General features: G+C 42.8%; 1 long non-coding RNA gene across 1 annotated transcript in view; it reads left to right on the top strand.

Annotated features, from left to right (window-relative positions):
* LOC143663528 (uncharacterized) overlaps window positions 1-24,420 on the top strand; it is a 45,325-nt gene extending 20,905 nt beyond the window's left edge. The window contains exon 4 of the long non-coding RNA XR_013165990.1: window positions 24,236-24,420. This is a non-coding gene — a long non-coding RNA (uncharacterized LOC143663528). The remainder of the gene's footprint in view (window positions 1-24,235) is intronic.
* The last annotated feature ends 1,867 nt before the right edge of the window (window positions 24,421-26,287 follow it).

Genomic DNA, 26,287 nt, shown 5'->3' with positions numbered 1-26,287 from the left:
CAGGCAGGGGAATTGATAGAAGGATTTCTTATGTTATAAATGATCAAAAGGGAGATGCTGACATAACCCAGAGATTAATAACTTTTAGGGCCAGCAGAAAAATGGGAAGAGGGTGGTTACTAGAACCTAGGACCTTGAAAGGGGGTCTTGCAGGACTGGTGCTGGGTCCCTGGAAGGAAAATGCATAGCTTGTGTTCAGACCCCTGAAGTGCTTCGACCACTGAAGGGGGGCAAGATTTGATGGATGCTCAGAGTAGTGAGAAAGGGGGTGCTCTGCCACCAAGGTGTGTGTCCCAGTGGGCAAGGAAGCAGGTGCAGATGGTTTGCCCTTGCTGCTGGGACCTTTGCAGGGACATTGTGGGGGTACACTGGAGATGCCAAAAGAAGGTGGTGGTGAAGACTGTTGCCTGCTCCTGCTTAAGAGATGGTGCCAGGAATGATTGGAAGATAGAAGTGAAGCTCTTCTAGTCTTTCCTCCCCCCCAATCTCCCTTCAGTGCTTCCTATTGGCAGATCCTCACAGGGAGACAGTGGGCACAAGAGATCATAAAATGTGGCTTGCAGAGAACCAGCCCCCAGCATCACAGAGCACAGTCCAGAAGAGCAGGCTTGGAGCTGAGAGATAAGAAGTAAAGAGCAGGCATTATAGTGTAGCCAGTTTGAGTTTGGAATTTTGTTACTTTCATCCTATTCATATATGTGCTTGATTATGATACCCTAATGATAGTCTTTTTCCTTGGACTATAATATGGAAACTATCCTGATAATACTAAATTCTATTGTTTACTTTTAAATGCTCTTGATTGTTGGAGTGTTCACCTTCCATTTTCTCTGGTGAGAAAACCAAGCACGAGAGATCAGTTACTAAGGTTCTCGAAACTGACCAGAGACCTTTTGGGTATATAATTCTTGGCTGGGAAGTGTTTCTCTTTCAGGATCTTGAATATATCATACTACTTCTTTCTTGCCTCCAGGGTGTTGGTTAAGTAATCTGAACTCAGTCTTTTTTGGTTTCCCTTGTATATAGTAGATTGTTTTTCTCTTGCTGCTTTTAGGATTTTCCGCTTCTTTTCAACATTTCACAGGCTGATTAGTATGTGTCTTGGGGAAGGCCTATTTGAATTTATTCTGTTTGGAGTTCGTTGGGCTTCTTTGATTTTTATCCTTTATGAGGGTTGGGAAGTTTCCCCCCATTATATCCTGAACTACTCTTCCTAGCGCTTTACTCTTCTTTTCTCCTTCTGGGACACCAGTGATTCTTGTATTTGTTCACTTTGCTTTGTCTATCACTTCCTTGAGATCCAATTCAAATTTTTTCATCTTTTTTGCCATTTACTGTTTTGAATCTTCAAAGTCAGTTATCCTATCCTCTATATCACTTATTCTACTTCTGTCTCTTCAACTCTGCTATTGTGTGTCTCTAGTATGTTTTTCCTTTCTTTTTTTGGGGGGAGGTGCATGGTCTGGTAATCAAAGTTGGGTCTCCCACATGAAAGGCGAGCATTCTACCACTGAACCATGTATGCACCCCTCTAGTATGTTTTTTATTTGACCAACAGAGTCTTTAATCTCTGTGATATCTGCTGTTTTTCTATTTATTCTTTCAAATTCCTCTTTACGCTCTTCTACTATCTTTTTTTTTTTTTTTTTGCATGGGCAGGCACCGGAATGGAACCCAGGTCTCTGGCATGGCAGGCGAGAACTCTGCCTGCTGAGCCACTGTGGCCCGCCCTCTACTGTCTTCTTGATCTCCTTTATGTCATTTTCTATCCCATTTATCAAGTAGAGTTGTATGAACATCTTTGATTAGTTGTTCCAATATCTGTGTCTCCTCCAGTGTTTTAATCTGGTCGTTAGGCAGGGCTAGATCTGTCTGCATTGTGATACACTTAATGATCTTCTGCTGTCTTCATCGCATGTAAATATCTTGACTGATTTACTTTCGGATTTGATTTCTTTCAGTAGTCTAAGGCCTTGTGTTTGCAGGACGGTTGTAAAGTAGGGAGCAGGGTACAGGATGGGGCATTCAGTGAGGTGATTTGTTTCAGACAGGTTTAGGCACAGGTTGGGGATGTTACACTGATGCTTGTGAATGTGGGTACCCAGTGGCCAAGGAGGATGTAGCTATGGGGGGTGTAACATTGGTGTGCACTGGTCTAAGGCACAGGGTCCTTTGTGTGCATTAATAGAGCTGTGAGAGCAGGTTGGCGTTATGTCTCCATAGACTAGGGGCTGACGTGACCCAGTTGCACAGGTCAGCACTTTCTCAGAGCTGGGAAGTGTGACTGAGGGCTGTGCACATGTGTGGTTCTATAAACTGAGGTTCCCAGAGCTGAATGACATGATTGGGGCCCATGCCCCCTGCGTGGGCCTAGGAGTGCCATAAACTGATGTGAAAAGGTCAGGGGAGGTGGGGTGAGGCTGTGTGACACTATGGGCAGGGGGGCAGGAGGGCAGGGGTAGCCTGGGTATGGAGATTAGTGCCTGCAGCCTTTATGTGCTGGCTATAGCCTGCAGGGAACAGGGAGGGGGAGGTAGTGCTCAAAAGGGGTGCAGGAGAGGTAGGTTGGGCTGCACTTGGGGTGGGAGTGTGGGGCAGGTATGTGCACTGGGGGTTGGTGGAGTGGGGACGACTGGAGTGCAGGGAATGGGAGTGGGTGACAGGGTTCAGGTGCGTGGGGTGTGAGGTGAGTTGCTGGTGAGGGGGCTGTGCTGGTGAGGGTAGCGTGCCTAAGGAACATGGCTGGGCTTACTTCCTAGTCTCCGGCTCCCATCCGTGCACTCGCACGGGCTCTGCGCTTCTGTGCCAGGCTCCAGCTTTCTGCTTCTCAGTTCCTCAGTCTCTGCAACTAAGGCTGCCCTATATGATGCAGAAGGCTCTCCCAGGTCAGCCACCTCCTGAATTGCCACCTCAGTCACCCTCCTGTCCCTTCTCTAACTTTACCGTGCATCAGGGCCAGTCTCGAGCTACTCTATTTGGCCAACTTCCCGGAAGTCTCCTACCAGAGACCTTTTGGAAAAGCTCCTCGTGCGTGGAGTGACACCAGTGCCCATTGCAAGGAGAAAACCTGAGGCTTTTATCGGGGGTGGGAATTGAAGGAAGATTGTTTTGGCTGCAAGGGAGAGAAAACCCTGGCTCAACTGAGTTTTAACATATCTTGCATTATTGGAAGTTTGGAGTAAGCAGCTTCTAGGAAGGCTAATTCATCTACTCAACTCCATCAGTATCTTATTTTCCTAGTACTGCTGTATACAACAAAGTGTCACAAACTGGTTGGCTTAAAATGACAGAAATGTGTTGTCTCATAGTTCTAGAGAACAAAATTCCAAAATCAGTGTGTCAGCAGGGCATGTGCCCTCTGGAACTCAAAGAGAGAATCCTTTCTTGCTTCTTCTAGCTTCAGGTGTGTTCCTGGAAATCCCTGTCATTTCTTGACTCACAGTTTTTACTGCAGCACTTCAATCTCTGCCTCTTTTGTCACATGGCCTTCTTTTTGTCTCCGTCTTCACTTGGCATTCTCCCCTTCTCCTCAAAATACCAGTTATATTGGGGTAGGAGCCCATTATATTCCAGAATGGCCTCATCTTAATTTAACCAATTCCATCTGTGATGATACCCTATTTCCAATCAAGATCATGTTCTGAAGTACTTGAGGTTAGGACTTCAATATATTTTTTGAGGTGACATAATTCAACCTATGACAATTATCAAGGACACAGGCTCTGTGTTGGTTCGAAACTATTATGTACCCCCAGAAAATCCATGTCCTTTAATCTTCATTCAATATCGTTGGATGGGACCTTTTTGATTGTTTCCATGGAGATGTGACCCACCCAATTGTGGATGGTAACTTTTGATTAGATGATTTCCATGGAGATGCATTGCCTCCATTCAAGGTGGGGTTGCTTACTGGAGCCCTTTAAGAGGGAACCATTTTGGAAAAAGCTTTCGAGCTGTCAGAACCAACAGAGCCCACCGAGCCAGATACCTTTGGAGATGAAGAAGGAGAATGCCCTTGGAGGAGCTTCATGAAATAAGAAGATGGGAGAGAAAGATAGCAGATGTGACCATGTGCCCTTTCAACTGAGAGAGAAACCCCTAACTTCATTGGCCTTTCTTGAGTGAAGGTAACTTCTTGGTGCCTTAATTTGGACATTTTCACGGCCTTAGAACTGTAAATGTGCAACTTCATAAATTTCCTTTTTAAAAGCCTTCCATTTCTGGTATATTGCAATCTGGCACCTTGCAAACTAGAACAGGCTCTTTCCATCTTCTCTCTCAATCTTGGTCCTCAGCTCAGTCCTCAGGGTAACATCCTTCATGGTTATCGCATGGCTGCCTTGGAATTCAAGCATGATATCCAGCTGCAACAGTGTCCAGTGGAAGTACAGCACTGTCTGTTCTTTGTGTCTCTTTAGAGGTGCAAGGAAGTCGTTTCCACAAGCCCTCTACTAGATGTCCCATCAATGGCTAGAGTGATATCATTCACTCGACTGGGAACACCATAATTGCCTCAGAACAATCAGAATTTACATCTGAACTGAGGATCTTGCATCTATGTCAATCAAGGTTCAATGGGAGAGGCAGAACATTGGGAAGTGATTTTACATAGGGATTTGTAGCCTTGTTCAATTGTGGAAGCTGGTTAAATAGTCTCTAAAGGGGTGCTGTCTTCACATCTGCTGCTACTGCTTGAAGTCCTTGGGGGCAGACAGAGGGGAAAGGAAGATGGATGTAAAATGGAGGACAGCAACGACAACCTAAAATCCACAGGCAAGAACTAGAACTCACAAGAATGGACTGGAGCCCATGTCAGTTATCACTGCCTCCAACCTCGAGATCCTGCAGTAGAAACTTGAGTTTTCCGTCATTATCAACACAGAGCTGGCTGAGGAGTTGAGAAGCTGAAGGCGGAGCCAGGTGAAAGTGAAGCAGTTGTGGGCTCAGCTGCCACTCCTTGCCAATGAACTGGGCCTGGTGGCCTTGCCTTTGACCTTCCAAGTTTCTCACCTTCCCACCAAATCACAGGTGGAAGTATTTCTTGATACCCAACTGGAAGTATACAGTGAAGGGGATTCTGGGAACCCAAGCTCAGCCAAGTCAAGCTGACACATTACAAAGCCATCAGCAGAGCTGACCCTGAGGAGTGGCTGTAGGACAAAATTAGGGTGGTGTAAGCAAGGGAGAAGAGGGAAACAGATCTGGGGGAAGCAACCAAAAGGGAGTGTGCTCCAACGGGAGAAATCTTTCAACTGCCTCATGCTGGGGGGTCCATGTTGGGAGTGGTTTATGGGTGGAAATACACACGAAGGTGGATTTAACAACTCTGCATAAATAAAATGCTGCCTCTTGCTGCCTCTCTCTCCTTCTCTCTTTTCTTTTTTCCCCAAGGGATAATTATCATAGGCCAATCCCTGGCAAAAACACTGAAGAAAAATAAACTCATGCCTTGAGCATTTGGTGCAGAGCCTGCCCTACCTCTGAGTCACCATCATGCTGTTTGTTCACTTCCCTTGCTCGGAATCCCTGCATGGAATCCCTGCTCGCCACTTCCTGTTCTCATTCAGTAAGCATGCGTTGAGCACTTACTGTTTTCTTACCGTGGGTGCAGGGGATACAAGACGATGAAAGGAAGCCAAGCTTCCACTCAGTGGGGAAACTCCTTCCTGTGCCCCACAACTCCCTACTTTCTAAAAACCTTTCCACATGCAGGATAAGTCACCCCAGCACCCCAACAAAATCCCACAGCCCCAGTGCACGTCTCTGCACGGCTGCAAGTGATTATCTACAAGCATGTCTGTATATGGACACGTCAGTTTTGTTTTCAATGAAAGCTTTGTTTTTGTTGGTCGCATCTTCCCCCTGGAGCATATAAGAACTTTGAAGATCAGGTTTCTCTTTCATTGCTCACAACTGCATGCCTGGGGTGGAGCGGCTGTGCTCAGAAGGGAGGAAGCCAACCACGGTTTCCAAAGATAACAAGTGGCATTTCCATGGTCCCTCGGAAAATGCCAAATGCGTTTTGCATGTATCAACTCGTCTGTCCCTCACACTCCCTTGGTGAGGTCAGTCCTCTTATTGCCCCCATTTTGCTGACAAGGAAATTAAGGCTCAGGGTAGTTTGTGGCTTATTGAAGTGCTCAGAGGTGAAAAGCTACAGAAGCAGGGCTCTAGCCCAGGCCTCCTGCCTGTGAAGTCTGCACTCAGATCCAAGCTGATCTGTGGGGCCATTGCTTTGCACAATCCTAGCTGTAGGTGTTATTACTGCCCCATTTTCAGCAAGGAAGGGGAGGCTTAAGGAGTGACATGGAAATGGCTGAGTTGGAGCTCAAACCTAGTTCTTTCTAATATCAAAATGCATGTTTTAACCACTAGGCAACCGTACCTTAACTGCGATTTTAAATGATGTGAGTGAACTTCCAGAATTCACTTTTCTAACACCTAACTAAGTGGGCTCTGGGGTTAGACCACCAGGGCTTAAATCCCAGCTGAAGGGCCTTCGGAAAAGATATGTCATCTCTTTGAACCTGTTTCTTCTTCTGTACAATGAAGAATTAAAAAATTTAAAAAGTGCCAACTTCATAGGCTTGTTGTGAGGATAAAAAAAAAAAAAGATAAGCATGCATGCTTGCCACAATGTCTGTCATGAGGCAAGGACCTAATAAATGTTAGCTTTTATTCTTTTAAGGGCATTAATTTTTATTATTAGCCTCATCCAATCAGTCTGGACAGCAGCTTCCCCGGCAAACCTATTTTTTTTCAGGCATCATTCGCACTGAAAAGCCTGAATTGTGCAACTGCTCGGAATCCCCCAGAAGCTTCTACTAGCACCATCCCCTGCAGCTGCCTAGGAGATCCTGCACATGTAACCGGGCTGCAAAACCCAGGGCTTATTGATGTCCTGTCACAGCCGGCCCCGCTCAGCTGCTCCACACATGTTCCATAAATGAGAGTTATTAGCGAGCCTCATAAACACTCCCTCTTAACCACATTGGGTAGCTTGTGCTGGCTGTGTGGCAATTGTTTGGTCAAGCCCATCGGCCCAGAAATGAAACAGCCTTCGGCATGTGTAAAAACCAGAATGCCCTCAAAAGAGCCTTCCAGGGGCCAGTGTGGGTGGGGACAGCTTCTCCTTGAACAAACTCTGCTTTCACTCATCTCCTCACAAAGGACCAGTTAGTTCAGATGAAAAATTACAGGGATCTGGCTCAGGCTTCTCCACGGGGACAGTGGAAAGTGATGATCATCTTAGCATTTAATAAAACTTCTTTATTTGGTTCCCCATACCCCCAAATTAATTGAGGGAGCAGCTTCACTGCCCTGGGTGGCTAGTTTTGGTTTTGCAAAGCTGAAACAATTCCATTGCAAGCACGTACAAATGCATCGCGATGTTCATAGGGCTGGCAAGGAAAGTTTAAGGAACGTGGAGCTGTGTCAAAACAGATAATTTTACTTGCCCATAACTGGTTCTAGTGGGGCTTGGGATACGGAAAGATCCAATGCAAGGATCAGCCTCATGCTAAATTGGGTGAGGGAAGGGCAGAGGAAAGTTGAGGAAGCTGGTGTCTCCAGGAGGGGCTGGATGTGATCTTTCCTGAGAAGATGGAATTAGATGCATTCAGCAAGTGGCTCCTTAAGTACAATTATGGTAGCAGAAGTTCTGGAGAGCAGTTACTTGTGTCTCAGAGCCTCAGTTTCCTATTTGCAAAATGGAAATAAATAGAAGACAGGGGTTGGAGGAGTCCGAGGTCCAGGCTGGGGTTATATTTGGAGTTGGCACAAAAAAAGACATGGTTATTGTCTCACCCTCCACGGAATACCCATGAGGGTGTTTCTGGGAAAAAGTCCACGAGGTCTAAAGTGTGATGAGGGGCCTTTGGGGAAGCTACTGCCCAGCAGGAACCACTCTTGAGCTGGAACTCTAACTCCTGGTTATGCCCCAGCTCTCTGCTAAAGGGAGTGCAAAGGAGAAGGGGAATCCAACGGAGGCAGAAAGAGGAAGAGAAAGAAAGAGGGGTGGGAAGAAGGGGAAGCAGAGAGGTGGCAATGAGGCCAGCTGGGGAGAGTGGAGAAGAGGAGAGGTGGGACAGGAGGGTATGCAGGGCAAGGGGGTTGGCAGGGCAGCTTCCTCAGCAGCAGAAACCATGGGTGCTTTGGTGCAGCCCAGTCCCTGCAGGAGTATCTGCAAAAAATGCGTGGTGGCTTGTTCTCCCTCTGAGACAGATGAGGCGCCCCAGGCACAGGGAGCGTAAGACTCCTTTCTGCTTGCCGCTTATATGGCCAGAGCTGGGGAAACAGAGCACCAGGCTCACTGGAGTGTCCCCAGAAGCTGGCCAGCTGCCGCTAATTAAGGCTGGGTCGCCGTCCTCCGAGAGAGCCTATTACTGAATTAGTCAGTACCACCGGCTGTCACCCAGGATTTCAGGGGCTGGAGAAGGCCTTCCAAGCTTCTTCTTTCCTCCTACTCCTCCAAGCCTTTCAACCTTGCAGGGAAACAAATGTCACGTCTCCATCTTAGGACTTTGCTAAAATGCAGCTTCCTGCAAGTTCTCAAACCCTTTCTGGGAGAGCTTTTTGGTGCAGTGGCAGAGGAGATAAGATGAAGGACATATGGGAGGGAAGAGGGTGCTCTGGACAGAGAAGTGGGGAGGGGACAACCACCATGGTCACTTGGCCCGTTTTGAATCCTAGAGGGCTAATGACAGGTATGACAGGCATGAAGCTCCAGATTGGACGCAGACACCAATTCAGGCAGGTTGATTCCTACAGCAGGGATGAAACCAGTAACAGGTCTCAGCCCCTGAGCCCTGTGCTTCCCCCTGGCTGGCTTCCTGGACTGCCTCCCTGCTGCTCCCATCCCCTGCCCACATTCAGAAAGTCTCCTAGTTTGACAAAGACCCAAAGCAGGACTCGTACCTCTCTCTGCAGAGGGAAAGTCCTTATGTGGCCTCAGAGCCCCTTTAAGAAGTGTCTGCATCTCTCCACCTAGATGACACCGTATTCTAGTTCTGGCAAGTCCTTGGCAACACTGGTTCGTATTTCTCCATCTTTCATGCCCCTAAAACATATCTAAGAGGATTTGCCGTTCTTCCTGAGCCTTTATTAGTTTGCTGTTAGTCTGCCCTGCCCTACCTTTGTGTTAAATGTAAATAACTAGACAGAAATCCAAAGTGTATGTATGGGAGGGGTGGAGAGAAGGGTGGGGGTTGCTAGGCTGTCAGGCTGTCATCTCCTGAAAATACAGATGGAAATTTTCCCCTCCCCGGCACCTCCAACCTGCAAACCTCCAACATTTCTAAAGTTTGTTTCATTCCCTTCATCACACCACTCATCCCTCTGGCTTTATGTTTTGTTTATTATCCCTTTAAATTACATACCCCCTTTAGAGAGAAAAAGAAAGCCCGGGTCGGAGAACAAAGAAAGTTAAGGCCTTCTAAAGTACTTTTATGGAGGCTTTTCATGAACTTTACAAACGGAGTTAAAAAGAAGTGCGAAAGGATTTTTCAAGGAAAGAACATGCCTTTGCAATTTGCTGGAAGTTTTCCCTTGTGTTCCAGAAAAGCAGCCTCCCCATTACTCACCAGGGAGGCACGTAGACCAGGGAGGAAGGGGACCCGGTGAATCAAAACAGGCCTTCCCCCTGTCCATGTGCAAACGGCACTTAATAACCAAATTGAAAAAACACACAAATGAAATTAAAACGTTTTCCAAATGGGTTGCAGCCCTGAGGCCAGACTTCGTGGGGCCACAGCCGGACAAATTTGTGTCTTTGACTTAATTGGGCTCCAGGCAAAGCAGCTGGTGGGAAAGCCAAGAGTTTACTGTCAATACAAGGGTAGGACACAGAGGGAGAGCAGAGGCAGGGAGCCTGGCTGAAGCCAGTGAGGCTCCAGCACCCGGGCCCTTCTGCTCTCTCCTCTCCCTGCTCCCTCTTGGGGCAATGTTGCCCATTGTTTGGGATTCCTGTCCATTTATGAACATGCTCAGTCTCTTTAATATGGCAGAGAACCCTCCCATGATTCAGTCCCTGCCTTCACTCACTCACCCAGCTGCCCACCACCCACTCAGTCCCATCAGCTAATGGCTGTGGTGTCATTTCTCCAACTTTAAACAAGAAATAAACACAAAAATCCAAACACTTCTCTTGACCCCTCCTTTCTCCTCCAGTTTCAGTCATCTGGGCTCTCCAATCTGTCCAATCACTCTCTTCCAAATCTCTCCCACACCCGACTGGGTAGGGCTTTTGCCCTCCCCACTCCACCAAAACTGCCCTGCCAAGGTCAGCCGTGACTCCACCTGGATCGGCACAGCTTTTAGGCCTCAGCTTCCTTGACCCCCCCCAGCAGCAAGGAACCAAGTGGACACCCTCATCCTAGAGATGCTTTTCTTGCTCGACTTCTGGGCACCTCCTTCCCTTCCCTTGGACCTTCTCCATTCTGCCTAAGCCTCCAGATCACCTCCTTTTCTCCTGACCTCTTACATTACAGTGCCCAAGGGCTCACTTCTTGGATCTTATCTCTCCTCTATCCTCATTCCGTTATTATCTCATCCAGTCTCGTGGCTTTTGAAACCATCTATTATGCTCATGACTCCCAACTTTTTATCTACTTTCCTGGCTTCTCTGAATTTCAGACTTGTGTACCCAACCACCTTCTCAGCATCTCCACCTGGATGTCCAATAAAGATCTTAAATTTAACATACTGAAAATTGAATCAAGTCCAAAGTCCTTTAATAGTATCCAAGACCTTATGAATTCTATCCCTTCTCCCGGTTTACTCACTCCCCTCTAGCATACTGACCACCTAGCAATTCCAGGGTCCTCCCTCAGGGTCTTTGCACCAACTGTTTTCTCTTCCTGGAAAGCTCTTGACGCAGATGTCCCCACAGTTAACTTTATAGTTTTTCTAGTTTTTCTTGATCCATGATCTTGTGAGTATATTTTTGTGGTTCAGTATCTTTAACATTTTTTTATCTAGAACGTTCCATCACTTTTTTTTCTTGGTGACATTGATTTTTTTTTAAGAGACCATCTTGATTGTCTTGTTGAATGTTCCTTATTCTGCAATGGTCTGGTTGTTTCCTCTTGATGTCAATTAATTTATTCTTCTACCCTCTGTATTGCTTGTAAGTGGGCTTCTTCTCAGGTTGTACCACTTGGCAGCACTTGACATTCCTTTCTGTTGCTGTATGTTCTTTGCTGATTTTCTGCCTATTCTTTTGCAGCCCCTTCATTGCTGGACTCCTTAAGGGTTGTTCTCTTTCCTCACTCATGTAGCTACCTTAAATGCTGGTGCTCCCCAAGGTTTCCTACCTGGCTACCTTCTTTTTTCACTCTCCCTGGGCAATCTCCTTGACTTCCATTTCTAAAGAAAACCCCCTTTAAGCTACTAGGCCCCAAATTTACAATTCAAATCCCTTCTGGGTTCTAGATTATCTGCTGGAATCTCCAGTTGGATGTTACTCATTCTTCTGTTCTCTCAGTCTCTCCTCTCTGTATCTAGAACCAACTATGTGCCAGGCACTGTGGATGAAGGTGGAACAAGACAGATATGCTCCTTTTCCCCATGGAGCTCTCAGACTATCAGAAAAGACAGACTATAAACAAATAGTTCCACAAATAATTAAAATTGATTATTATATATGATCACCATAATAGACATTATAATGATTATAGTTAATACTAATTATATTAATGCATTATAGAAGAATGCATATGGAAGACTAAGAGAGCAATAACTGGGGGACCTGCCCTTCTTTTATGATGGGTGTGTGGAACAAGGGGAATTACGAAATTTGAACTGAGTTCTGAAGAATGAGCGGAGTTACGAAGAGAAAGGGATCAGGGAAAGAGGAAGAGTTTTGTTGAGAATGGGGACAGCTTAGAGCAAGGAAGAGTTGAGTATGACCTAGGAAGTTTTATGAGAGCATTGCGACCGGAGTGCAGTGGTTAAGGAGCAGTGTCAGGAGACAAGGCTGGAGGGTAAGCAGGGAAAAAGAAGACACGGTCCCATAGGCCACATTAAGAACTTTGGACTACAGCTAAGAGCAAGGAGAAGACACTGATCAGACCTGATCAGTTTTGCTCTCAAAGCAATCACTAAAATGATGATACAAAAAACAGACTGGAGGGGACAAGGGTGGACATGTGTGGCGAGGTAGGAAACAGGTAAGGGTTGATGATGTCAAACCAAACTCAACATAACCCAAACTGGTCATTATCTTTTCCTAATACCTGCTCCATATTTTCCCTTCCAACCACCCAGTTATCTAGGCCTAAAGCCAAGAACCACAGGTCCTCACAATTCCTGTAGTGGTTTTCTTCATCATAGTCCAGTATCTCCCCACATGCCCATTCTATCTTTACTCCTCTCTTGCTCTTCTGACACCCCCCCCGCCAAAGTCATGGCCTCTTTGGCTAATGGAATTGAGTGTTGTCAAAATGTACCTCAAGAAGACACTATACCATGCATAGGTGCTGGATTCTGCTAGCCAATTTCCCTTTCACCTGTGGACATTTATTTATTTTTAGACATTCCAGTCTCAGAACAGGCTTTCATCTTAACTTTTTAATTTCTCATTCTCAACCTGCAAGACTCCAAGTCCCTTTTATATCCCAACCCAGCAGTTGGTCTGCAGAGTGATTGACAAACTAAGGAGGGGATGGGAAGAGTAGGAAGAAGAAAGTAAAAGCTCAGAGGTTGTGAAGTAGAGGAGATATGCTCCATGAAGATGTTCTCAGGTGCTCTTTGTTGGTTGATGGATAGCTATGGGGGCAGCCCCAAGATTTTAGAAGCTAATATGATATGGGGATGAGTTGAGCGGTCCAAGAAGTCCACTTGAAAATCCTTGATATCCTCTGAACGTTAAGTAGCCTTTGAATTTTAGTAGGAAGTAACTAAGCCCTCTTCAAATGTATGCATATTTGTGTTTATGTGCATATGTGTTTCTCTGGCTAAGAGAGGTGGCAGGCGGACCTTATCCACCTCTCAAATGTGAGCAGGTGCCTGGATTCTTCCAGTGTGGGACATGGAAGTTTTGTTAAATAAGCAAATGAATGAATAAACAAATAGATACTGCACCATGATGTTTGGAACACATCACCTAAGACAAGTGAGAGATATTTTCTCCTTTCTGAGACCCAACATCATAGGCAAGAAAAAGACTGAGAGCACACACTAGGATTTTTTTAAATTAATTTAAAAATTAAAAAAAAAATAACAACAAACAAACACAAACATTCTTAACTTATGATATTCTGTTCTACATACATAATCAATAATTCACAATATTATCACATAGTTGCATATTCATCATCATGATCATTTCTTAGAATATTTACATCAATTCAGAAAAAGAAATAAAAAGACAACAAAAAATTATACATACCATACCCCTTTCATTGATCACTAGCATTTCAATCTAAATTTATTTTAACATTTGTTCCCCAATTATTTATTTTTATTCCATATGTTTTACTCATCTGTTGATAAGGTAGATAAAAGGATCATCAGACACAAGGTTTTCACAGTCACACAGTCACACTGGGAAAGCTGTATCATTATACAATCATCTTCAAGAAACATGGCTACTGGAACACAGCTCTACATTTTTGGGCAGTTCCCTCCAGCCTCTCCATCACAACTTGACTAACAAGGTGATATCTATTTAATGCATGAGAATAACTTCCAGGATAACCTCTCAACTTTGTTTGGAATCTCTCAGCCATTGACACTTTATTTTGTCTCATTTCATTCTTCCCTCTTTTGGTGGAGAAGGTTTTCTCAATCCCTTGATGCTGAGTCTCAGCTCATTCTAGGATTTCTGTCTCATGTTGCCAGGAAGGTCCACACCCCTGGGAGTCATGTCCCATGTAGACAGGGGGAGGGCAGTGATTTCACTTGTTGACACACTAGGATATTTGTGAAGAAAAGGTAGAGCTGGTGGGGAGAGAATGAAGCCAGAGGAAGGGCGAAGAGGAGGGTGGGCAGGGGTTAAGAGCTGTCATTTAGATTTCCCTTGGCTCTCCCATAAGTATTAATGTGTTGCCTATAGCACACTCTTAGAAAAACTGAGAAAATGCTTTTTAATTTTGAAATTAAGAGCTCGTTCCATGAGAAAGCCTTCTTCACCAAAAAGAAGAGAGAAATGAGACAAAATAAAGTCTCAGAGACTGAGATATTTCAGTTGAGAGGTTACCCTGGAGGTTATTCATATGCATGATATAGATATACCTTATTAGTTTATGGTGTATTGGAATGCCTAGAGGCAAGTACCTGAAATTGCTGAGCTGTGTTTCAGTAGCCTAGATTCTTGAAGAGGACTATATGACGATATAGCTTTCACAATGTAACTGTGTGATTTTGAAAACCTTGTGTCTGATGCTCCTTTTATGAAGGATATGGACAGATAAGTAAAGAATATATATGTATAAGGGTAAAAAATAAGTAAATAATAGGGGGAGATAAAGGGTAAAAATTGGGTAGATTGGAATATTGTGGGTCAATGAGAGAGAAGGGCAAGGAATACAGGATGTACGCATTTTTCTTTTCTTTTCATTTATATTTCTGGAATGATGCATTGTTCTAAAAATGATCATGGTGAAGAAAACACAGCTATGTGATGTTATAGTGAGTTATTGACTGTATAATATGGTTGGACTGTATGTGTGTGAATATTCCGCAATAAAAATTTATATATATAAAAGAGTTCATTGCCGGAGGAGTCACAGCAGAAAGAGAATATCAGAGAAGAATTGATGGATCATATTGGACTGACTGTATGTGTGTGGTTGGTATGGGATCCTGGGTTGGACAGAACACTGAGCAGGGAAGGTAGTGGAGGAGTTAGCAGTGGCCACATAGCAGTCCCAGGTCAAGATGGAGGGGAATATTAATTCTACATACACATAATAAGAACCAGAAAGATCTGAGTTGCACACCTAGGCCCTGGGTTGGCTCTGTTGTCAATGAAAGAGGAATTGGGAATGGAGAAAAATATAGCACATTTCTACAATAACAAAATCTTTAAAAAGAAGTATATACGCATGTGAAGATTGTGGTGATGGTTGGGGAAATGAAAATTAGAATATTCCCAAAAAGTTTGGGCAAATATATCCATAGGAATAGCATGGCATAAAGAACCTTCCTCTCTCACATTTGCAAACCCATGAGGAGAATCTCAATTACAATGGTGGAATTGGCAACTTTCTGGAAATGCTAGTTGACTTGAGGAGCAAAGGAATAAAGTTATTGTGGTAGTTTAAAGTTGTATCATGTTCAGAAAAGATCATGTTCAGAAAAAGATCAGCTAATCCATTTCTGCAGTATAGACCTATTGGGGGTGGGAATGGTTTGCTAAGTTATTTCAATTCAGATGTGACCCACCTCATTCAAGGTGGATCTTATCCTCTTATTGGAGTCCTTTATAAGAGGATAAAAACAGAAAACACAGAAAAAAGCCCTGAGAAGCTGAGAGAAGACATACAGAAAACAGAGAGGAAATCACTGAAACCAGAAGCGAAAGCAATGAAAACTAGTAGAGAAGGGCCAGCAAACATAACCATATGGCTTCCCATATGACAGAGGTATCCTGTATTACCAGCAGCCTTTCTTTAGAGAGAATGTATCATCCTGTTGATGCCTTAATTTGGACGTTTTCACAGCTTTAGAACTCTAAATGTGTAAGCAATAAATCCTCACAGGTAAAAGCTAGTCCATTTCTGGTATACTGTATTTCATGAACACCAAAACAGTCATGAAAGACATGAAGCATAAAAATAAGTAATAAAAGTACATTGATTAAAAAAAAAAAAAGAACTCAGCTCATTCCAACTTTTAAGCTCACTCCACTCCCCAGGTCTTCAATCTTGGGTATTCCCACCCCCAATAGGTCTATACTGCAGAAATGGATTAGCTGATCTTTTTTGAACATGATCTTTTCTGAACATGATACAACTTTAAACGACCACAATAACTTTATTCCTTTACTCCTCAAGTCAACTAGCATTTCCAGAAAGTTGCCAATTCCACCATTGTAATTGAGATGTAAAGGATGATTCTGCCTAATTGAAGATATATATGAAAACTCAGTTGACTTGAACCTTCCCATCAAAACTGGGTTGGTGGACGAGTCATGAGATGGAAAGGGGGCTGCATTTGATAGTGCTTAACCATGGTTAGTCACCTCTTCAATGACCCCAAGGAAGTAAGGACCCTGTGGCAGCCAGAAAGTTCTCCTAAAGCCAGTTCTCCTGTTGGATCATTTCCCTGGAGCCAATGAACAATAAAAGTCAACAGTGATTAATATTTCTTGAATCTCCACAGAGATTGGGACTGAAGAACCCAGAGGCAGTCCTCAAACTATTTGTTCTCAACTATTTAGTTACAGAGCTCTTACAGTGGACTAGGATAATATCAAGAGGAGAAAGATGACCAAAGTAAGCCTTTAAAATATATGTATATATCTTTTTACTAAATTACAGATTAAGAAGGGAGGCAGAGAGCTAGACAAATTATTGTATTAAGAAATTCAAAAATCTAATACTCGTTCTGACTAAGACAGAATAGAACTTGGCCACTTCTTGATAAAATCAGGGAAAGGAACTTTTGAGGTGGCTCTTATTGAGTGAATAGGATTCTTCAGAAAGAGGAGAGTACCTCTGGGTTGACTCTGTAGCCGGAAGGAATGTATAAAAAGAAATGGAAATAGGAAAAGTTGTGGTGCACTTACAGAAAGGGAACCCAATGGTGTAGCTGAAACCTTAGTGGTTGGATGAGTGATGAGAGACTGGCAAGGTAAACTTAGTTGAGGTAATGAAAAGTTTTACAATGAAATAGGTGGAACTTTATCTTGGTGTAATGTAAAGTTAGCAGAGAATTAAGGCAGGGAAGTAACATGATGTTTTAAGGTTTTAAACTTCTTAACATGAGACAAGAGACCAGTAATGGAGGAGGACGATTAGTAGGCTACTGAAGTAATCGGTGTAAGATTTCATTTGATGGTATTGAGAAAGCCTTCTTGAACAAAAAGGGGAAGAGAGAAATGAGACAAAATAAAGTTTCAGTGGCTGAGAGATTTTGGAATCAAGAGGTTATCCTGGAAATTATTCTTATGCATTATATAGATATACCTTTTTAGTTTATGGGTATCGGAGTGGCCAAAAGGAGGTGTGTTCCAGTAGCCTCGATTTTTGAATACTATATGTTATTATATAGCTTTTGCCATGCAACCATGTGATTGACACTACCTTCATCCAGGGTGTGGATACAGGCAAAAATAAATAATAGGGAGAATAAGGGGTTAAAAAATTGGGTAAATTGAAATACTAGTGGTCAATGAGAGGGAGTGGTAAGTGTATGATGTGAAGGGGGTTTTTCTTTTTTTTATTTCTGTCTTTTTCTGGAGTGATGCAAATATTCTAAAAATAATCATGGTGATGAACACACAAATACATGATGATATTGTGAGCCATTGATTGTATATTTTGAATGGACTGTATGGTGCATGAAGCTATCTCAATAAAAATATATTTTTAAAAAGTATGGTCACAACAACAAATAAGTAACTTTGGATAAAGTGTCATTTTCTGAAATAAGAATAATTTATGGCTGAGGTAAATTGATACCTTAGCTTGGAAAAACAAACAAAATAAAAATCTGTGTTCCCTGTATTTATTTTTTTACCTACTTATCCCTCCAAGTGCCCCCCCCCCTTTTTTTGGTAGCTCCTTTTCCCCCCATGTTTCTCCAGAACTTCTTTACTTCAAATAGCATTTGCTTTGTTTGTTTGTTGTGGGGTATAATTTACATATGGGAAAATTCACTCTTTTTACAATACAGTTCTTCTGAGTTTCAACAAATGCATACATATATGTAACTACCACCACATTCAAGATGGAGAATTTCCATCATCCCCCAAATTCCCTCCGAAGTCAACCCCTTCCCCTTATCCCTTGCTTCTGACAACTACTCATGTATTTTCAGTCACTATAGATATGCCTTTTCCAGAATGTCATATAAATGGAATCATGTAGTAAGTAGCCTTTGAGTCTGACTTCTTTACCTTGGCACAAGATTTCTCAACCTCAACACTGTTGAGATTGTGAGCTGGATAATTTATTGTTGTGGAGGGCTGTCCTGGGCATTGTAAGGATGTTGAGTAGCATCTCTGGTCTCTACCCACTAGATCCCAGCAGCACCTCCCTACACAGTTGTCACAGCCAAAACTGTCTTTGAACATTGCCAGATGGTTCTTGGGGGACAAAATCACTCCCTGACATAGCATAATGCATGTGAGATCCATCCATGTTGCTGCATGTGTCAGTAGTTTTTTACATATACAACTGTAACTATTACTACATATTGTCTGTGCAAAATATGATGATTTAGGAGCAACCCAAAGGAACTGAAAGGACATAGAGCATAAGCACAGTAGAAATAGGCCTCTCTGGGATGGAGAATAAGCTAGTAGGAGGAAGAAGGAGGCTCATTTTCCTCTGAAATCAATTCTTCCTCTAGACAGAGACTTGCATTATAGAGTCAACCATTCCCAATCTGAGTAGGAAATTCTGGCCAAAGTATCTATTCTTTACAAACTTCCTATAAAGTAGCCAGGCTCAGGTGTCTGACAACTTAGCAGGTAGCAAAATGTTTGTATCATGACAGCAGTGCCCCTCACTCATAGGCGGGTTGATATTTTCAGTCTATATCTTGTTGTCTCATGTATAAAGCATGGATTATAACATTAACTGGATGTTTAGCATTGCTGGGAAGTACTACGGAATGAAGAAAGAATGGAAGTTCAACCTTCTGCAAGTATTCAGGGGCCCGGGCATGAGAGAGGGTGGGCCCTGGTATTCTGGTTTGCTAGCTGCCAGAATGCAATATACCAGAAATGGAATGGCTTTTTAAAAGGGGAATTTAATAAGGTGCTAGTTTACAGTCGTAAGGTTGAGAAAATGTCCCAATTAAAGCAAATCTATAGAAATGTCCAATCTAAGGCATCCAGGGAAAGATACCTTGGTTCAAGAAAGCCGATGAAGTTCACGGTTTCTCTCTCAAGTGAAAGGGCACATGGTGAATACAGTCAGAGTTTCTCTTTCATCTGGAAAGTCACATGGCAAACACAGCATCATCTGCTAGCTTGTTCTCCTGGCTTCCTGTTTCATGAAGCTCCCCCGAGAGGCATTTTCCTTCTTCATTTCCAAAGGTCGCCGGCTGGTGGAGTCCGCTTCTCGTGGCTATGTCATTCTGCTCTGCTCTCTCTGAATCTCCCATTCTCCAAAATGTCCCCCCTTCTATAGGACCCCAATAAACCAATCAAGACCCACCCAAATGGGTGGAGACATGTCATTACCTAATCCAGTTTAACAGCCACTCTTGACTAAGTCACATCATTCAGGGAGATGATCTGATTACAGTTTCAAACATACAGTATTGCATAGGGATTTTTCTACCCCCACGAAATGGGATCTTGATCAAAACATGGCCCTTCTAGGGGGCATACTTGCTTTCAAATCAGCACACCTGGCATCTCACCACTCTGGGGATTCCACTGTTTTCTTGTTGGATTGTTGTGCATACTTCATGCTGTCAGTCCACTCATGGCCTCCACCGACTTAACTGCATGTGACCGCACATCTCGTGTGGGTGGTGAGCAGCAGTTAATATTCTTAAGGCTGGAAGAGGCTTTCTGCAGGGAAATGCTCTCCAGAGTTCTGGAGCAGGCGATGGGGAGCTAAAATGCCTGTGCTCGGCCAGACATAGTGCATCTGGGATTTGCGCTGATTGAATGGGGCACTGAAGTTTCTACTTCAAACAAAACACTTCCAGGGAAAGCACTAGAGGAGCAGGACTTTTCATTTTCTTTTGGAGAAATACTGTTTATAATAATAGCAATCACATGCTTTTTGCAAAGCTGCATTTGTTGACTGATTGAGTAAATAAGTGAATAAATTTAGTACATAGCTGGCCCAAGGCAAAGCTTAGAAAGAGCTAAAGCTAGTCATGGGTGCTTCCAGACTCTATTTTCAGTGGCTCTTCCTTAGGTTTTAACTAACTTAGCAAATATTCAGTGGGCAACTCCTATCCCTGTGCTGTGTGGTAGGAGTACAGGATGATAAAATACAGTCTTCACCTTCAAGTAGCTCACAGTTGGGTTATGCACGACAGATGAAGACAGCTGGATTGCTGTGTGAAGAACTAACAATAGAGACTCAAAGGCAGTCCAAGCTCTTCATTATTATGCTCTTCTTTTTCAAGTTACATGGACAAGATTCTCAACTATTCAAAGCTAAGAGTAAAGCTAGATCCCAGATTAACTCATTCAACAAACACAACATGCCAGGCGCCATTGGAAGCACTGAGTATATAGCAGTGGTCAGTATATATATATAAATCTCTGTCTTATAGTTTCATGGGAGAGGCCTACAATACAGAAATAAATAAGTAAATTATGCAGTAGATCACATGGAGAAAAATATGGCAGGTAAAGGGTCTAGGAAGTGCAGGGAACTGGGCTGCAGTATTTAACTAGAGTGTTCAGGGAAGGCCTCACAGTTAACAAATACCTGAAAGAGTTGAAAGATCAGATATCTCTGGAAAGAACATTCTAGGCAGAGAAATCAGTACATTCAAAGGTCCTGTGGTAGAAACATAACATTTGAGGAACAGCAAGGAGGCCAGCACAGTTAAGTAGAGCAAGCTAGGAGAGCAGTACACAAGGTCTAGGTATGGTGTGTATTAAGGATTGAATCACGTCCTGCATGACAAGTGCTAACCTTTGGTTTTGTATAAGCTCATTTGTAAATAAGACTTTCAAAGATACTTTTTGGATGAGGCCAAATTGAGTCAGTGTGGACCTTAATCCAATATGACTGAAGTCCTTAGAAGTAGAGGAAATTCAGATGCAATGTATTAGAAAAAGCCAAAGAATGAGACAGATTGTCATGTGACTGAGGCAGAGATGCAAGCCAAGAAATACCAAGGATTACCAGCAAGACACCACCAGAGTGCTGCAGACTCCAAGCCGTCCTGATACCTTGATTTGGAATTTAAGCCTCTAAAACTGTGAGCCAATAAATCCCTGTTATTTAAGCCAACCAGTATGTGGTATTTGTCATAGCAGCCCTGACAAACTGAGACAGTGTCAGATGTGGAGGCCCATGCAGGCTATCATGAGGACATTGGCTTGCATTCTGTGAACAATAGTATGCTACTGGAATATTTTGAGCAAAGGAATGACATGATATGACTTCTGGTAACAGGAACTTGCCCTGGTTGGCTGCTGCAATAAATTGTGGAGATGAAGCTGAATGAAGTTAGGATGCACTTGTAATTCAACTGTAATAAGATGGACCCTTTGACCAGTAGAGGGGATCTGTAATAAGATAAACCTTTGATTGGATTTTAAATGGCTTTAGGTAAGGCCAATAGGATTTATTGACAGATTGGATGTAAGGTGGGAAAGAAAGAGAAGAATAAAAGATTATATTAGGAGCATTAATCTGAGCAACTGAAAAGATAGCATTCCATTTACTGAAATGGAGAAGACAATAGGATAAAAAGTTGGAGGGGAAGGCTAGGAGTTTCATTTTTGGACACATTGAGGTTGTGATGTCCATCAGTGATCCACATTGTGATGTCAAATGGGCAATTGGTAATAAGTCTTCAGTTTAGAGGAAAGTTCTTCATCTGAGCTACTGAGGAAGATGTAGAAGTCCCTGGGGTATACAGATAGCAGGAGCCTAAAAGAGATTGCAAGAGAATTAGTGGAGATAGAAGAAAGATGAGTTCTATGGATTCATCTCTGGAACACACCAACAATTGGAGTTTGAGAAACTGAGAAGGAGCAGTCAATGATATGAAATGAAAAGCAATAGAATTTTCCTGGAATCCAAGAGAAGAAAGTGATTTAAGAAAGAGGGAGTGAATAGTGATGTCAAATGTTGTTCATAGGTCAAGCAAGATGAAATCTGAAAATTGACTAGTGAACTTAGCATCATAAACATCATTGGGGATCTTAACAAGAACAGTTTGTGGAACTGTGGGGAAAAAAGCCTGAGTGGAGTAGGGTCAAGAGATAAGAGGGGAAGAAGAATGGGGGATGGTGAGTGGGAGGTAGACAATACTTGAGAGAAGTTTTATTATAAAAGGAAGTCGAGATATGGGATGGAAATGAGAAGGAGATGTATATAGAGAATTTTGTTTAAGAGCTGGAAGAAATAACTGCACATTGTACATTGACAAGATAATTCATGGAGGAATTGTCTTGATGATACAGGAGTTGAATTTTAAAGCTTTGACTTTGAGATATAATGCGAAACGATTGCATAGTTTAGGTAGCAACACAGAAATACTTATGATATAATATTAGATGGAAAAAATACAAGAAACAAAATGGGATGTGCCTATACTTGTAAATGGATAAAATTGTACATGCACTTCAGCAAGGATGTGAGGGAAATGCACAGGATAATAATAATTACTTCAAAAGTAGTGATTATGCAATCTCAGATACAGATAAATAAATTTCCTTTCCTTCAATTTCTAATCATTCTTTAATATTATTTTCTTTACATTGTTTTCTTGATATTATCAGAAATATTTTATGGTAAAATGTGTTGACATTTATAACCTTGCCCTATATTAGCACAGTAATAGGAGGAAAGACTTTGTACAGATGATATTTACAATAGATTTTTTAAATGAATAGTTTGGTTTGTTCGTTCATTCAACAAGTGTCTATTGACCACCTATCATGCACAGTTGCCTGGGACAAAGTGGTGAAAAAGGCAGCTGAGACCCAGCTCTCAGACCCTGCAAGTCTGGTTATGGGGGTGGGGTGGGGGGGCAGGTAGCCAAGTTAGACTTGCAGGGTGAGGCTTGGATAGCCCGGAGGACAATCATTCTCTGGAAACAACATTCTTCATTTCCAACAGCTGTGCTGCTTACTCTTCCTGTCAGGTTCAGGAAGCCTTGAACTAGAATTGGAGGGTCATCACCCATTACCTCTCACAGGAATCATTGCAATGACGGATGTGTCTGCCTTTCCTTTCCTCTCCCTACCTCTCAAATCTAAGTTACTACTAAGATTTAACAAGGCCAGCCCAAATTGGCTGATTGAGTCTTGTGCTGGTGTCACCCACGCTTCTAGCTACAATACAACTTTGTATGCACATGGAAAATTCCTTACTCAAGGCTATGCAAGGTGCCAAAGTTTTTATTCTCAGCTACAATGTCAAATTACCTCTAAATCCTTAGGCTATACTATCAGCAGGGGCTATCCACCAGTATGCCCAATTTTAAAAGCAACCAAACAAAAAATCCTTAAAAACATAGGAGCATGAAGTAGTATTTATGATTGTTTGGGGGTAGTGCCTAAACTCAAATCTAGAGACCACTTGACAGGAGATGGTGCTTTTTGGCATTTGATGGTACTAGAAGCTTCGGAAATAACCACTTATTCAAGTCTGGTATGGAAAACAAGGAAAAGTGCCAAGACAAAAATAAAATGCCATTCATATAGGTTGAGAGGCAATATGGAAGGGGCTGGGCATAGACTTAGATATTATATGGACCTGAATTAATAGCTTCACTTCTTTGCTTATTAGTTATGCAACTTAGGATCAACATCTCTATGTACCTCAGTGCTCTTAACTGTAAATGAGAATAATGATGCCCACTTGTAGGAGGTCATCAGGATGAAAGGAGTTAAGTATAAAGTACTTAACACATTGGATTTGCTTAATCATTTATAACTTTTTATTACTTCTTGTACATTCTTGCAGAGTTTGTGGTAGTTAACAGTGAGAGCACATGATTGTACATGTGTGGGTGAGTGTATGCCCATGGTGATGGTCTCTGCTTGAACCCTTCTGGGGTTCATCCAGCATTCCTGACCCAGTCTGGTAAAAGGGTGGTTGAACCTCCAGGAGTGAATTTGCAGGAAGGTGTGTTGGTAGAAGGTAAATGAAGGGATGGTTTGAGCTGATGTTTCTAGGTGGGGAAAGGAAGAATCAGTCTTGGATACCATTAGGGAGTGAATCCTGTCTCCCACCAGACATGTTCAATTCTTGATCTGAGTTCCTACATGTATGAAGATGTTAATGATAGATAATGTGTGGACACATTTATGAATAGAATCTTTGAAGAATTATGGTGGATCTTAATCCATATGACTAGAGTTCTTATTAGCAATGGAAATTCTTTCTCTTTTTTCTTTTCTTTTTTTTTTTAGCAATGGAAATTCTGATGTAGTCAGTCAGTAGAAGCCAGAAGTAGAAGCCAGAGGCAGATCACCGTGTAATGGAGGACTGCCATCTCCAAAATGCTACAGACTTTGGAGGAAGCATGGCCTTGCCAACACCTTGATTTTGGAATTCTAGTCTCCAAAACTGTGAGCCAATAAATTCCTGTTGCAAAGACCACCATAGAGTGTGGTCTTTGTCGTAGCAGCCTTAGAAAACTAAGGGAGATTTTGTTTGCTGACCTAGTCCCAGAGATGGGTACCTGAGGAGGAGCTGTAAGAAGAAGCTAAACGATTTAATTTTATAGAGGGCCATGGGGGAGAAAACCACAGAAGCCCATAGTGGAAGGGGTTTCTCCCTACTTCTGAGATGACCAGTGAAGTCTAACTCATGCAAATTTATGAATATACATTAACACATCAGTATATCAAGGGTTTGCAGTCCCAGGTGCAAAAGACAGCATTGCCGGCAGGGCAGTATTCTCAGGGGTGGAGGTACTTCATTTCAGTTCCCTTGGGAATACAGAACTCAGTGAGGAGGTTTGGACAGTTTTTCTTGAGTACACATGAGATATCTCCAGGGACACCCAGAAATTACCATTGGGATATTAAGGAGTACTGGATGTCTTGCTTTACATTTTGGGGCAATATGAAGATTAAGATTATTAATGTAACTATGCTTTCTGTGCTGGGCCTTGGCCTTCTTTGCCCTTGGATCCATTTTTCCCTCTTCTCCTGCTCTGCTCTCTTATAGAGGGACTGCTCCTTGCAGCCTGTGTTTTTGAAGCCCTATAGCAATGGGCTTCTGGCTAAGTTCTGTCAACACTGGCAAAAGATGGGGCATTGAGAGGAAGGGAAAAGCCAAGCTTCTGCTCTCCATCCCTCTGTGCCTTGAGTAGCTGTCTCTAACAGTGACTCTGTCTCCTCCATACATCCAACTTTCACCAATAGGCCCATCATGTTCTAGTTTCCACTAAGTGATGCAGGAGCCTGAGCTTTATATTCTGCCTCCTCTCTCTCTGCCTTCCCAGCCCTGGGGCAGCAGTGGCCACCAGCTGCTGCTAATCTCTGAATTGCCACACCAGCCCCTATTTAACTCTTGGCTCTTACATCACTAGTATAACCAATTCCTGCTGTCGTGGAAACTAGAAGTAGTTCTGTTTTCCCGTTTAGACTCTATGGCTAAAGAGCCATCTTTCTTATTGTCTGGGAAGCCTGGAGAATATCAGGCTTTATCTAAATGAATATATGTAAATAAAGGAGGGAAAAGAAGGAAAAGGGGACTGTTATAAAATTTTATGAGGTGCTACAAATGACTTCCACTGGAGTTATTCAAGTACTACTAATCCAAGGGCCTTCCTACCTCAATATCTCCAGGAAATAAGACTTGTTCTAAAAACTCCACAAGATGATTCTCTGGTCTTCCTTCCCTCAGCTTGAGCTCACACTCTGATTCATATAGGTTTGCATCCCACTGAAGTTAGAGTACTCAATTCCATTTCAGATTTACTTCCTTCTTGTGGGTAGACAGAGCAATAATGCCCAACAGATCATGCATCCTTGTATCCATGCCAAATTGACTTTGAGCTTGGCCATGTGACTTACAATGGTTAATGAAACAGCAAATGTGACACAAGCAGAGACTTGAAAAGCATGTGTGTATTCAACCTTTCCCTGTCACTTGCTATATTTGGAACCCAGTCATTATGTGAAGAAGCCGAGGCTGGACTTGAGAAAACTGGCCCAACTAACAGTCAACATCAATTGCTAGAAAAGTGAGTGAGGCCATCTTGGATCCAGCACCATTTTGACCTGCCAAATGACTGCAGCCAGATGAATGATCCTGGGTGAGATCAGCAGAAGAATCACCCAGCTGAGCCCAGACAAATTGGCTGACCCACAGAACTAAGGGTAAATAAAATGGCTACAATTTTTAGCCACTGAGTTTTGGGGTGATTTGTTATACAGCAAAGGCTAACTCACACAATTCTTTTTCTATTTTTTGTCCTTTTCCACCAGTTACCAGCATATTCTGCCTGTTAA

Source organism: Tamandua tetradactyla, chromosome 19 (genome assembly GCF_023851605.1).
Source record: "Tamandua tetradactyla isolate mTamTet1 chromosome 19, mTamTet1.pri, whole genome shotgun sequence".
NCBI classification, from domain to species: Eukaryota; Metazoa; Chordata; class Mammalia; order Pilosa; family Myrmecophagidae; genus Tamandua; species Tamandua tetradactyla.
Note: the sequence above shows the minus strand (reverse complement) of the source record. Positions and strands in the feature narration are given on the sequence as shown.